We start from the raw sequence: 15,866 nt of genomic DNA, 5'->3' as shown, positions 1-15,866 counted from the left end.
AGACAATGACCCCAAGCACACTAGTAAATGAGCAAAATCTTGGTTCCAAACCAACAAAATTATGCCTCGCAGATGTGAAGAAATCACGAAAAACTGTGATTATACAACTAAATACTAGTTTAGTGATTCACAGAATTGCTAAAAGAGCAGTTTGAACATAATAGTTTTGAGTTTGTAGCGTCAACAGCAGATGCTGCTATTATTGTGAACACCCCCTTTTCTCATTTTTTTTAATAATAGCCCAATTTCATAGCCTTAAGAGTGTGCATATCATGAATGCTTGGTCTTGTTGGATTTGTGAGAATCTGCTGAATCTATTGGTACCTTGTTCCCTTGTAACAATAAGAAATATACTCAAAACCTGGATTAATCTTTTTAGTCACATAGCACTACAATTAATCTGAACACTACTGTATATAAGGTTGTTGTTACACTAAACACGGCAGTGAAACTGTAAACTTAATAAGTGAGTGATCAGAGACAACTGATATGAGGCATGATGTCAATATTCATGACAGCAATACCACATGCGAGAACCAAATCCAGGGTATTTCCACTAATGTGTGTCGAGTCCTGAATGCATTTCTGAAATCCTAATGCATCCACAATTTCCATAAATGATTTGCAGAGGGGATCAGAAGGCTTATTTATATGAACATTAAAGTCACCAATGATCAGAATGTTATCTGCACTAGTTGACAAGTTAGAGATGAACGCACCAAATTCATCTAAGAATTTAGAATATGGGCTAGGAGGCCTATATACATTGACAAAGTAAGAAGGCCGATTTTTATTCTTCTGACCTTGACAATGTGTACTATCCTGAGAAGATCGAAGAATCACATGCTCAAACGAGTTATATTTGTGACCCCCAACAGCTAATAAGCTAAACCTAGATTTATAAATAAGAACAACATCCCCGCCTTGCTTTTACATCACGAGGGACGTGACTAAATGTATATGCTGGTGGGCAGTCCTCATTTAAGGGGAGGACAGCTGTAGGTTTAAGCCAGGTTTCACATAACCCAATCATATCTAAGTGATGATCAATAATTAGCTCATTAATCAACAATGATTTTGAGGACAGTGATCTTATGTTAATGTGACCCAGACTAAGGACCTCAGTGGGGTTAACAGTTGAACTGTTTGGGTTTAGGGGTGGTTGCAGAGTAGCATATATAAGATGCCTAGAAGTAGGTTTAGGTTTGAGGCATTCCACACGCGTTGTAGGTAACAGACACAAAATCTTTGATCTTGCTAGAACAACCACTGGGCCATCCTCAATTTCAGCATCATCCAGTGTAGTAACAGGGATTAAGTTTGCAAAATATCTCTCTATGATTTTTATGGACACATCTACACATCTGGAAGCAGGCCACAGTCTCAACTTGTTGAATTTCCCTCCCTCGCAGATAAACTGCACTATCACCATAGTGGATTTTCTGCAGTAATTTTCCCACTAAGCTAATGGATTCCACAACCACATTTGTCATAAGCCTTGCAGGGTCTCTAATCACCTGCTCCTTGGCCTGCTGTAAATTCTTAATGTTACCCTCCCTGTAGAGCTCTATCTATGTTCGCAGACAAGATGGCGGCTCCTTCCCCAGCAGGGTGGAGGCCGTCCGGCATCAGCAACCCGTGGCGGCCCCAGAACGAAGGCCATTTATCAATAAAGCTAAAGCCTTGCTGGCCACAAAATTGCGCCAGCCACCTGTTTAACAATGTCAGCCTGCTAAACGCCTCATCAGTACCCCGGGAGGGGAGGGGACCAGAGACTATTAATCAATGCCGAAGCATCTTTCTGGCAAGGTCACAAGTCTTCTCTTTGTCCATTTTTGTGACCTCTGAGTGCTTCTGGCTTTTTGGCTTCTGGATGCTTTGTTTCAATTAAACAGTCGGATTCCCCTGGTCTGTACCAGAACTAAGTTAGCTGCTAGGCGCCAGCCTAGGCGCCGCCTCTGAGGCCAATCCCGGTTGACTTCAGCTTGAACACAGTATGAATACCCAGAGTGCAGGTCGAATGTGGCCAGTACACAGCAAAACCCCCAAAATTCCAGCAGAATGTAGCAGGAATGTGCAGAATGTGCTTCAAATGCTGTACATGTGCGGTCCGATCGCCACTCGAGGTCTGGGTGGAAGGCAAGCAAGTAAGGGGAGGGTTGCGGCAGAGCGAGCTCTGTAGTCTGCTCTTTTGAAGACCTACCATGTCTCACTGCTGGGTTTCGAATGACATCCAACCCATGGACTGATTATATGTAAACTAGGGTCCCCTGACTATCACATCAGTAGTGCATGTGATGTGTGTGATCAGATTATTATGGACATCAGATCACCGATGTGCACACCCACAGCTGTTGTTACCGGTAATAGCCACCAGTCTGCGCTGCATTGCAGGAAACCCATCACCAGGGGAACCCTGTATTACATACATCAGTCCATATAATGGATAAAATACGGAAACCAGAGGAGCAGTAAAGCCCCTTTCACACCGGGGCTGCTCCCATTTGCTTCCTGTGGTGTCATGACGATGCTGGAATTTCTGCGTCAGGTACGCGCAGCAGGGGGCAGAGAGGAGGTGAGAACACAGCCTGCAGGTTCTCTGCACAGAGAAGTCAGACTGCACAGTTTGGCTGCAGACAGACTGTGCACTCTGACTTCTCTTCTTTTTGTGCTGAGCTGCAGGGCTGCGCTCTGAGTACTGTTATAGTTTATCTTTCCTCCCTTGACCACGAGATGCGCGCGCATGACCGTCCTTGAGCAAATGTGGAGATGTCTGGAGTTCTACTTGATGTTGACATGTCCTGGACGTATGTCCTTTTTTAACTGTGATGAGAGTCTGAGGGGAGAAAGGAACTAACTGCCTGCAGACAATGTTTTTTCTTTTATTTTCTCCTTGAATGAACCGTCAAGCAAATGTGGAGATGTCTGGAGTTCTACTTGATGTTGATAAGTCCTGTCTCAGGACTTATGTCCTTTTTGTCCTTTTTTAACTGTGATGTGAGAGTTTGAGCAGAGAACGAGGAACTATTGCCTGCAGCCAGACTTTTTTTTCTTTTAATTGTTCACATGTGCGCGCGTGAACAAACGTCCATGAGTGGACTAGAGATGTCCGGACTTTTTACTGGATATTTCTGGCAATCAGTCTGCGTTTTTTTCTGTGGTCTTTTTTTTTCAGCGTGTAGTTTTTACTGCATTAAGTACACGGTATAAAAACAATCCTGTGTGATTTATACTGTGGGAACAATGGAACACAGCAGGAATCATAAATTGGCTTCCGAGTCACGCCGGGTAACGCCTCTTTGCCCTGACTTGCGCTGGAACCACTTCCTTTCTGCGTCGAGCACAGGACGCCAAAAACATTAAACAGGTTTAATTTTTCGGCGCCCGACTTGCTTCCTCCTTTGCGCCCTCGCGCTGTTGTGGCACCGAGCTGCATCATCTCGGCACAGAGTTGCTTCCACGCCGCGTCGTCATAATGATGCACGGCGCAACTGGGAGCAACCAGGAGCAGCCCCGGTGTGAAAGGGGCTTAAGGCAGGTCCTGAAATAAACACATCACACAGTGGCCCCCCTTTCTCTCTCTCTCTCTCTCTCTCTTTTGCTCTCTCAGGTTTGGCCGATTGAAAAAGTCTCCCTTGCAAAATAGGTCTTGATCTCAATACGACTAACCTGGTTAAATAAAGATTAAATTAAAATAATAAAAATAATAATAAATAAATAAAATGCCCAAAAAGGAGGGGGCATGTTAACGTTAGTCTTTAACATACATGTGATGCTAACAACTTCTACAAGATGACGTTATTTTCTAGGCACGTGAATGATTAACTTCAGCTTGAATCACCACTTCACAGCCCCTCATCAGGTCATCAGATACAGTTTGAAAATAAACTCAACACCTCTAAACAAATAAAAATAAAGCTTCTTTGTGTTTATTGGCGAATGACAAAGCAGCTTTAGGGGGGCACACTGCCACCTACTGTGCTAAAAGAGTGTGTGGAGTCATGGCATTAACTATTCTAAGTCAATACAATACATATTGTGAAATAATAACTATACAGTTGCATGCAGAATAGTTCTTTGAGGCTGATTTCTTTCAATGTAAATGGGGTCTTAAACCTAGTTAAAAGATCCAAAATATTATCAAAGCTAAGGAAAGAAAGAGCACAGATTGCTCTACTCCAAGAGACACACAAAAAATGATCAGACAGAAGGGAGTTTTCAGGGAATACTGTTAAGTCTTCTATTTCCATACCATAATTCAGAACAAGATCTAAGATATGATTAAAGTGGTGGGTGGACTCATTTACTTTTTGAGCAAAGCCGGTAGAGTCTAATAATAGATTAAATGCAGTGTTGAGGCTGTCATTCTCAGCATCTGTGTGGATGTTAAAATCGCCCACTATAATTATCTTATCTGAGCTAAGCACTACGTCAGACAAAAGGTCTGAAAATTCACAGAGAAACTCACAGTAACGACCAGGTGGACGATAGATAATAACAAATAAAACTGTTTTTTGGGACTTCCAATTTGGATGGACCAGACTAAGAGACAAGCTTTCAAATGAATTAAAGCTCTGTCTAGGTTTTTGATTAATTAATAAGCTGGAATGGAAGATTGCTGCTAATCCTCCGCCCCGGCCCGTGCTACGAGCATTCTGACAGTTAGTGTGACTCGGGGGTGTTGACTCATTTAAACTAACATATTCATCCTGCTGTAACCAGGTTTCTGTTAGGCAGAATAAATCAATACGTTGATCAATTATTATATCATTTACCAACAGGGACTTAGAAGAGAGAGACCTAATGTTTAATAGACCACATTTAACTGTTTTAGTCTGTGGTGCAGTTGAAGGTGCTATATTATTTTTTCTTTTTGAATTTTTATGCTTAAATAGATTTTTGCTGGTTATTGGTGGTCTGGGAGCAGGCACCGTCTCTACGGGGATGGGGCAACGAGGGGATGGCAGGGGGAGAGAAGCTGCCGAGAGGTGTATAAGACCACAGCTCTGCCTCCTGGTCCCAACGCTGGACAGTCACAGTTTGGAGGATCCAAGAAAATTGGCCAGATTTCTAGAAATGAGAGCTGCTCCATCTAAAGTGGGATGGATGCCGTCTCTCCTAACAAGACCAGGTTTTCCCCAGAAGCTTTGCCAATTATCAATGAAGCCCACCTCATTTTTTGGACACCACTCAGACAGCCAGCAATTCAAGGAGAACATGCGGCTAAACATGTCACTCCCGGTCCGATTGGGGAGGGGCCCAGAGAAAACTACAGAGTCCGACATTGTTTTTGCAAAGTTACACACCGATTTAATGTTAATTTTAGTGACCTCCGATTGGCGTAACCGAGTGTCATTACTGCCGACGTGAATTACAATCTTACCAAATTTACGCTTAGCCTTACCCAGCAATTTCAAATGTCCTTCGATGTCGCCTGCTCTGGCCCCCGGAAGACAATTGACAATGGTTGCTGGTGTCGCTAACTTCACATTTCTCAAAACAGAGTCGCCAATAACCAGAGTTTGATCCTCGGCGAGTGTATCGTCGAGTGGGGAAAAACGGTTAGAGATGTGAACGGGTTGACGGTGTACACGGGGCTTCTGTTTAGGGCTACGCTTCCTCCTCACAGTCACCCAGTCAGCCTGCTTTCCCGACTGCCCGGGATCTGCCAGGGGGGAACTAGCGGCGGCTAAGCTACCTTGGTCCGCACCGACTACAGGGGCCTGGCTAGCTGTAGAATTTTCCACGGTGCGGAGCCGAGTCTCCAATTCGCCCAGCCTGGCCTCCAAAGCTACGAATAAGCTGCACTTATTACAAGTACCGTTACTGCTAAAGGAGGCCGAGGAATAACTAAACATTTCACACCCAGAGCAGAAAAGTGCGGGTGAGACAGGAGAAGCCGCCATGCTAAATCGGCTAAGAGCTAGTAGCTACGCAACCTAGCGGATTCCTAAAAACACACGAAGTGAATAATGTGTAAATAATTTAAAGGTGATTCAGCAGAAGGAGTGCCCCAATCAAGGCACCAAACAGGCCATGAAGCAGCACAGGCAACGCACGACAACAGCGAACGCACGACAACGGTGCTAAAATAAAATAAAAATCAACTAAACACGCTGTGGAGCAGCAGATAACGCACGACAACAGTGCTAAAAGAGAAAAAAATAAAATAAAAAAAATAAAAACGAAAGCGTTAGCAAGCTAGTTAGCTTGCCAACGCTGATGAAAGTTAGCTGATAAAAGTGCTCCGTCGCGATGTTTCGACCGTTAGAGGTCTTCCTTAGGCGTTGGAGCACAGTAAAAAAGTAAAAAAAAAAAGGAAAAAGGAAAAAAGGCTTGAAAAAGACTGTTAATTCAAGTCCAAAGCAGCAGGTAGCATTCTCTGTGTAAACAGTCCCAACAGAGAGCCAAAATTCAGCAGCTAACGAGTCCCTGATGTAGGTCTCCATTGATTCGCGTTCCGGACGTGAGAGGCTGTACAGCCTGCTGGACGGGTACTCAGCGCCCGGTATCAAATCAATGGCACAATCGTACGGACGGTGCGGGGGCAGCGTGAGTGCCAGATCCTTGCTGAAGATGTCAGCAAGGTCATGGTACTCAGCTGGCACCGCCGCCAGATTGGGGGGGACTAAAACCTCCTCCTTAGCTGTCACACCGGGTGGAACCGAGGATCCTAAACACTCCCGGTGGCAGGTTTCGCTCCACTGAACCACAGCCCCAGACGGCCAATCAATCCGGGGATTGTGTTTTAACACCCATGGAAAACCCAAAATCACTCGGGAGGTAGAAGGTGTTACATAAAACACAATCTCCTCCCTGTGATTCCCAGACACCACCAATGTCACTGGCTGTGTCTGGTGTGTGATTAGTGGAAGAAGGGTGCCATCTAGCGCCCGCACCAACAATGGTGATGGTAAGGCCACTAGAGGGAGCCCAACCTCCTTTGCCCATCTGCTATCCAGCAGATTCCCCTCCGACCCCGTGTCCACCAGTGCTGGGGCGTGAAGGGTTAGATCCCCACTCAGGATCGTGACTGGGATTCGTGCAGATTGTCGGGGTTTCCCCACGTGGGTGTTGTGACCCACCCTTAGCCCAGTCTCTAAGGACGAGTGCTGCTGTTTTGACCGTTTGGGGCATTCTCTCTGTGTGTGCTCGGTAGAGCTGCAGAGAAAACACTGTCCACGGATCAGCCTCCTTTGTCTCTGATCTGATCGCCTTTTGGCCCTGCTCGTTTCCATAGCAACGTCAGCAGGGGGAGCTGTCGTCACGTGGAGAGTCCTGGCAGCGGAGCGTAGGGAAGTCGGCTCCCTTTCGGACCCGGGAGGAAGAGGGACAGCTTGTGCCTGACCACGCCCTTCGTCTCGCTCCCGTCGGTGTTCTGTTAATCGGTTGTCTAACCATATAACCAGGTCGATAAGCCCATCTAAATCCCGTGGCTCGTCCTTCGCCACCAGGTGCTCCTTAAGGACCAGAGACAGTCCGTTTACAAAGGCGGCGCGGAGCGCAACAGCATTCCAGCCGGCTCGCACAGCCGCGATGTGGAAGTAGACTGCATACTTCGCTGCGCTCCGACGCCCCTGCCGTATCGACAGCAGCACACTTGAAGCGGTCTCGCCTCTATGAGGGTGGTCGAACACCTGTCGGAACTCCCTCACAAACTCAGTATAAACCGTTAGGAGCCAGGAATTCTGCTCCCAAAGCGCCGTAGCCCAGGCGCGTGCCTCTCCTCGAAGCAAATTGATCACATAAGCCACCCGGCTAGCGTCTGATGCGTACATGATGGGACGCTGTGAAAAGACGAGCGAGCACTGCATCAAGAAGTCCGCGCACGTCTCCACACAGCCTCCGTACGGCTCCGGAGGGCTTATGTAAGCTTCAGGGGAAGGTGGGGGGGGTTCGTTGAACGAACAGCGGAATGTCTGTTTCTGGCACACGGTCAGCAGGAGCAGGTGCTGCAGCAGCGCCCTGAGCACGCGCTTCCACCTGGGCGGTGAGAGCCTCCATCCTACGATTGAGAACACTGCTCTGCTCGGTAACTAAGTCCAACCGAGCGGTAAAGGCGGTTAAGATGTGCTGCAGCTCACCCAACACGCCTCCTGCTGGCCCCTGTGCACCTCGCTCTTCCATTGGCTGTTCAAGCGATGGTTGACGCCCCTCAGGATCCATGACGCTGGCCGAGAAATCCTGTTGTGAAAGTGTCGTGACACGGACCCACAACAGGGGGCGTTAATGAAGGGACAATGGATAAGCCAAAAGTAATTTAATGTTGTGAATTGCACAACGACGTACAGACAATAACAATATGGTGACTGTCAATCATACACCAGGTGACGTGTGGGCAGGCTCGACGATAGAAGACGCCTGGCGAGAGAAGAGCCGGATCCCACACAGCTTCCACTGCCAACGGAGCTGAAGAACACCGGAGCCGCAAAGCCCTGCGCCCCAGGTGGCCGCTGTCTTCAGCAGTCAGACCCGGTACTGCTGGCAGAGAACAGAGACAGTCCTGATGAGTGTGAGGTCGCACACTCAGTAATCCCACAGTCTGTATACAGTTAGGAGGGAGAACCTCCACCTCCAGCAACAATTTCACCCGTGCAGCTCCTGTTGGTCTCTTTCCTGAATGGAGTGAGAGGCGAAGAACGTCGTCCTCTCACTGTCCGCCAATCCAGCCTCCGACAGAGTCCACAGGAACACGGCTGCACACAGAACAATGTCTTGGACAACAATAATCACAGCAGAGAAGATTACCTGAATGGTAGTTGATTTCTCGGCGAGGAGGTGGAGTCGCAGTCCGGCCTTTATGGAGATGGTGATGCGTTGGCTGAGTGACAGCTGGTGCTGATGAAGAGTGACAGCTGTCACTCCCAGTGGCTCCGGCGCCCTCTCGTGCTTGAAGCCCGCACTCCAAGCAGGGCGCCATCTGGTGGTGGTGGGCCAGCAGTACCTCCTCTTCAGCGGCCCACACAACAGTTTACATAGAATGAAAGAGTCAACCAATCAGTGTTAGCGGAGGCACCTTTTACCCATAATCCCTTTGGCATCTGTCTGTGTTTGTTACAAAACTTCAGAATTAGTGCATTATTCAACATTAAAATATATATGTTACATTTTAACTTTGCACAAATACAGAATTGACATTAATGGAGTTATTCTATCAGTATTAATTTTATTTATAAACCAAACCATAAATCAGCACTGCTTTATTTTCCAAGACCTCCAACTCACGGCAACGCAGTTATTGAGTAGAGAGTTCGCTGCTCCTCTCAACTGCTTCGCTACTGGAAGCTATGTAATAAACAGGAGCTTCCAGCAGGGGGCAGGATGCACAAAGACAGAAGTGCTGACTCATTGTTTGCATCTGTAGTCGCCTTTGATGCTACCAGAAGCGATTGTGGTGTTAAAACTCAAAATCAGCTCGTTAGTAGTTGCAAGTGTACCAGAGACAATACTGGAAGTTATCGGTTATCTGTAGTTTCCGATACATTTTTGGGTGGTTTATCGGTTTAGCTTTATAAAAGATAACTTTTCAGTTAGCTGATTATCTGTTATCAAAGCTAATTTTTTGGTTAGCTGTGCCCACCACTGGCTAAGGGTTAAATGGTCAAATTGATGCCAATGTCTCACTGGACCAAGAACCATCATTTCAGTCTTATCAGAATTTAAAAGTAGGAATTTTCTAGACATTCAGCTTCTCACTGATGCAAGGCAATCTTCTAAGGATTTTATGTAAATGAGATTACCAGCAGTTATCAGCAAGTATAACTGAGTATCATCAGCATAGCAGGTAATCGCAAAACGCCGCAATATGTGCCAAAGGGGTGCAATATAAAGGGAGAAAAGCAGGGGGCTAAAGACAGACCCCTGTGGAACCCCAAATTTCATGTCACTAAGGTTAGAGGTAGTGTTACTGTACAAAACACAGTGAGAACGACTGGTCAAGTATGACGTCAACCATGCAAGGGCACTCCCAGTAATCCCAAAATGATTTTCCAGCCTATCAAGTAGAATATGATGATCCACTGTATCAAATGCAGCACTGAGCTCTAACAGCACCAGAACCGTAGTTCTTGAATCCATTGCAAGAAGAAGATCATTCACCACTTTAGTGAGAGCTGTCTCTGTGGAATGATATTTTCTAAAAGCAGACTGCAGTGGCTGAAAGATATTATTCTCAGTAAGATAGTCTACAAGCTGCCGTGACACCACTTTTTCCAGAATTTGAGAGCAAAATGATAGATTGGATATTGGCCTATTTTTTCAATACACGAGGGTCAAGATTAGGTTTCTTAAGTAATGGTTTAATCACTGCAGATTTGAAACATTTAGGAACAGATCCAGAAGCTAAAGAAAGACTAATATTTCCACCACAGTCTGCCCAAGAGTGGACCACAGGTCCTTAAACAGTTTTGTTGGTATGGGATCAAATAGACAGGTTGTGGTTTTTGTTGACGTTGAGTTTAACCTAAAGTCTTCTATTTTCTTCTCAAAGTAATCCAGGCAATCTTGTGTTGTAAAAGGAGAGCAAACACAAGTGGTTGTCCATGAATAAGTGTTGCCACTGTGTCGAAGAAGAACTTTGAGTTTTGCTTGTTTTTGTTGATCATATCAGAGTAATAGGTCCGCTTTGTAGCCAGTAATGCATGCTTATAGTCTAAGATAGCATCACACAATGCAAGGTGGAATACTTCTAATTTTGAACTATGCCATTTCCGTTCTAGACCTCTAGCCTTATGCTTGAGGTCACGCAGGTAATCATTGAACCAAGGTGACTGTGTGGGGGAGCGCGGTATTAACACAGGTGGCACAATCATGTCGAGTGCAGTTTTGAGCACTGAATTTACACTATCCACAAGACTGTCTACTGACTGGGTATTTGCCAAACAAGAAGCTAAGACATCAGGCAGTCTAACTTTGAGTTCAGTTTTAGTTGAGGAGTTGATGCATCACCGTATTGATACAGTAGTGTTCAGAATAATAGTAGTGCTATGTGACTAACAATATTAATCCAGGTTTTGAGTATATTTCTTATTGTTACATGGGAAACAAGGTACCAGTAGATTCAGTAGATTCTCACAAATCCAACAAGACCAAGCATTTATGAAATGCACACTCTTAAGGCTATGAAATTGGGCTATTAGTAAAAAACAAATAGAAAAGGGGGTGTTCACAATAATAGTAGTGTGGCATTCAGTCAGTGAGTTCGTCAATTTTGTGGAACAAACAGGTGTGAATCAGGTGTCCCCTATTTAAGGATGAAGCCAGCACCTGTTGAACATGTTTTTCTCTTTGAAAGCCTGAGGAAAATGGGACGTTCACGACGTTCAGAAGAACAGCATAGTTTGATTAAAAGTTGTTTGGAGAGGGGAAAACTTATACGCAGGTGCAAAAAATTATAGGCTGTTCATCTACAATGATCTCCAATGCTTTAAAATGGGCAAAAAAAAAATAAAAAAACAGAGACGCGTGGAAGAAAACGGAAAACAACCATCAAAATGGATAGAAGAATAACCAGAATGGCAAAGGCTCACCCATTGATCAGCTCCAGGATGATCAAAGACAGTCTGGAGTTACCTGTAAGTGCCGTGACGGTTAGAAGACGCCTGTGTGAAGCTAATTTATTTGCAAGAATCCCCTGCAAAGTTACTCTGTTAAATAAAAGACGTGCAGAAGAGGTTACAATTTGCCAAAGAACACATCAACTGTCCTAAAGAGAAATGGAGGAATATTTTGTGGACTGATGAGAGTAAAATTGTTCTTTTTGGGTCCAAGGGCCGCAGACAGTTTGTGAGATGACCCCCAAACTCTGAATTCAAGCCACAGTTCACAGTGAAGACAGTGAAGCATGGTGGTGCAAGCATCATGATATGGGCATGTTTCTCCTACTATGGTGTTGGGCCTATGTATCGCATACCAGGTATCATGGATCAGTTTGGATATGTCAAAATACTTGAAGAGGTCATGTTGCCTTATGCTGAAGAGGACATGCCCTTGAAATGGGTGTTTCAACAAGACAATGACCCCAAGCACACTAGTAAATGAGCAAAATCTTGGTTCCAAACCAACAAAATTATGCCTCGCAGATGTGAAGAAATCACGAAAAACTGTGATTATACAACTAAATACTAGTTTAGTGATTCACAGAATTGCTAAAAGAGCAGTTTGAACATAATAGTTTTGAGTTTGTAGCGTCAACAGCAGATGCTGCTATTATTGTGAACACCCCCTTTTCTCATTTTTTTTAATAATAGCCCAATTTCATAGCCTTAAGAGTGTGCATATCATGAATGCTTGGTCTTGTTGGATTTGTGAGAATCTGCTGAATCTATTGGTACCTTGTTCCCTTGTAACAATAAGAAATATACTCAAAACCTGGATTAATCTTTTTAGTCACATAGCACTACAATTAATCTGAACACTACTGTATATAAGGTTGTTGTTACACTAAACACGGCAGTGAAACTGTAAACTTAATAAGTGAGTGATCAGAGACAACTGATATGAGGCATGATGTCAATATTCATGACAGCAATACCACATGCGAGAACCAAATCCAGGGTATTTCCACTAATGTGTGTCGAGTCCTGAATGCATTTCTGAAATCCTAATGCATCCACAATTTCCATAAATGATTTGCAGAGGGGATCAGAAGGCTTATTTATATGAACATTAAAGTCACCAATGATCAGAATGTTATCTGCACTAGTTGACAAGTTAGAGATGAACGCACCAAATTCATCTAAGAATTTAGAATATGGGCTAGGAGGCCTATATACATTGACAAAGTAAGAAGGCCGATTTTTATTCTTCTGACCTTGACAATGTGTACTATCCTGAGAAGATCGAAGAATCACATGCTCAAACGAGTTATATTTGTGACCCCCAACAGCTAATAAGCTAAACCTAGATTTATAAATAAGAACAACATCCCCGCCTTGCTTTTACATCACGAGGGACGTGACTAAATGTATATGCTGGTGGGCAGTCCTCATTTAAGGGGAGGACAGCTGTAGGTTTAAGCCAGGTTTCACATAACCCAATCATATCTAAGTGATGATCAATAATTAGCTCATTAATCAACAATGATTTTGAGGACAGTGATCTTATGTTAATGTGACCCAGACTAAGGACCTCAGTGGGGTTAACAGTTGAACTGTTTGGGTTTAGGGGTGGTTGCAGAGTAGCATATATAAGATGCCTAGAAGTAGGTTTAGGTTTGAGGCATTCCACACGCGTTGTAGGTAACAGACACAAAATCTTTGATCTTGCTAGAACAACCACTGGGCCATCCTCAATTTCAGCATCATCCAGTGTAGTAACAGGGATTAAGTTTGCAAAATATCTCTCTATGATTTTTATGGACACATCTACACATCTGGAAGCAGGCCACAGTCTCAACTTGTTGAATTTCCCTCCCTCGCAGATAAACTGCACTATCACCATAGTGGATTTTCTGCAGTAATTTTCCCACTAAGCTAATGGATTCCACAACCACATTTGTCATAAGCCTTGCAGGGTCTCTAATCACCTGCTCCTTGGCCTGCTGTAAATTCTTAATGTTACCCTCCCTGTAGAGCTCTATCTATGTTCGCAGACAAGATGGCGGCTCCTTCCCCAGCAGGGTGGAGGCCGTCCGGCATCAGCAACCCGTGGCGGCCCCAGAACGAAGGCCATTTATCAATAAAGCTAAAGCCTTGCTGGCCACAAAATTGCGCCAGCCACCTGTTTAACAATGTCAGCCTGCTAAACGCCTCATCAGTACCCCGGGAGGGGAGGGGACCAGAGACTATTAATCAATGCCGAAGCATCTTTCTGGCAAGGTCACAAGTCTTCTCTTTGTCCATTTTTGTGACCTCTGAGTGCTTCTGGCTTTTTGGCTTCTGGATGCTTTGTTTCAATTAAACAGTCGGATTCCCCTGGTCTGTACCAGAACTAAGTTAGCTGCTAGGCGCCAGCCTAGGCGCCGCCTCTGAGGCCAATCCCGGTTGACTTCAGCTTGAACACAGTATGAATACCCAGAGTGCAGGTCGAATGTGGCCAGTACACAGCAAAACCCCCAAAATTCCAGCAGAATGTAGCAGGAATGTGCAGAATGTGCTTCAAATGCTGTACATGTGCGGTCCGATCGCCACTCGAGGTCTGGGTGGAAGGCAAGCAAGTAAGGGGAGGGTTGCGGCAGAGCGAGCTCTGTAGTCTGCTCTTTTGAAGACCTACCATGTCTCACTGCTGGGTTTCGAATGACATCCAACCCATGGACTGATTATATGTAAACTAGGGTCCCCTGACTATCACATCAGTAGTGCATGTGATGTGTGTGATCAGATTATTATGGACATCAGATCACCGATGTGCACACCCACAGCTGTTGTTACCGGTAATAGCCACCAGTCTGCGCTGCATTGCAGGAAACCCATCACCAGGGGAACCCTGTATTACATACATCAGTCCATATAATGGATAAAATACGGAAACCAGAGGAGCAGTAAAGCCCCTTTCACACCGGGGCTGCTCCCATTTGCTTCCTGTGGTGTCATGACGATGCTGGAATTTCTGCGTCAGGTACGCGCAGCAGGGGGCAGAGAGGAGGTGAGAACACAGCCTGCAGGTTCTCTGCACAGAGAAGTCAGACTGCACAGTTTGGCTGCAGACAGACTGTGCACTCTGACTTCTCTTCTTTTTGTGCTGAGCTGCAGGGCTGCGCTCTGAGTACTGTTATAGTTTATCTTTCCTCCCTTGACCACGAGATGCGCGCGCATGACCGTCCTTGAGCAAATGTGGAGATGTCTGGAGTTCTACTTGATGTTGACATGTCCTGGACGTATGTCCTTTTTTAACTGTGATGAGAGTCTGAGGGGAGAAAGGAACTAACTGCCTGCAGACAATGTTTTTTCTTTTATTTTCTCCTTGAATGAACCGTCAAGCAAATGTGGAGATGTCTGGAGTTCTACTTGATGTTGATAAGTCCTGTCTCAGGACTTATGTCCTTTTTGTCCTTTTTTAACTGTGATGTGAGAGTTTGAGCAGAGAACGAGGAACTATTGCCTGCAGCCAGACTTTTTTTTCTTTTAATTGTTCACATGTGCGCGCGTGAACAAACGTCCATGAGTGGACTAGAGATGTCCGGACTTTTTACTGGATATTTCTGGCAATCAGTCTGCGTTTTTTTCTGTGGTCTTTTTTTTTCAGCGTGTAGTTTTTACTGCATTAAGTACACGGTATAAAAACAATCCTGTGTGATTTATACTGTGGGAACAATGGAACACAGCAGGAATCATAAATTGGCTTCCGAGTCACGCCGGGTAACGCCTCTTTGCCCTGACTTGCGCTGGAACCACTTCCTTTCTGCGTCGAGCACAGGACGCCAAAAACATTAAACAGGTTTAATTTTTCGGCGCCCGACTTGCTTCCTCCTTTGCGCCCTCGCGCTGTTGTGGCACCGAGCTGCATCATCTCGGCACAGAGTTGCTTCCACGCCGCGTCGTCATAATGATGCACGGCGCAACTGGGAGCAACCAGGAGCAGCCCCGGTGTGAAAGGGGCTTAAGGCAGGTCCTGAAATAAACACATCACACAGTGGCCCCCCTTTCTCTCTCTCTCTCTCTCTCTCTCTTTTGCTCTCTCAGGTTTGGCCGATTGAAAAAGTCTCCCTTGCAAAATAGGTCTTGATCTCAATACGACTAACCTGGTTAAATAAAGATTAAATTAAAATAATAAAAATAATAATAAATAAATAAAATGCCCAAAAAGGAGGGGGCATGTTAACGTTAGTCTTTAACATACATGTGATGCTAACAACTTCTACAAGATGACGTTATTTTCTAGGCACGTGAATGATTAACTTCAGCTTGAATCACCACTTCACAGCCCCT

General features: G+C 45.1%; 1 protein-coding gene across 1 annotated transcript in view; it reads left to right on the top strand.

Moving 5' to 3' along the window:
* Positions 1–15,866, top strand: part of pgm2l1 (phosphoglucomutase 2-like 1) — a 196,278-nt gene that overhangs the window by 48,375 nt on the left and 132,037 nt on the right. The gene's annotated exons all lie outside the window — the stretch shown is intronic.

Source organism: Thalassophryne amazonica, chromosome 4 (assembly GCF_902500255.1).
Source record: "Thalassophryne amazonica chromosome 4, fThaAma1.1, whole genome shotgun sequence".
In the NCBI taxonomy this organism is placed as follows: Eukaryota; Metazoa; Chordata; class Actinopteri; order Batrachoidiformes; family Batrachoididae; genus Thalassophryne; species Thalassophryne amazonica.
The sequence above is the reverse complement of the archived record's forward strand: the minus strand, read 5'-3'. Positions and strand labels throughout refer to the sequence as shown.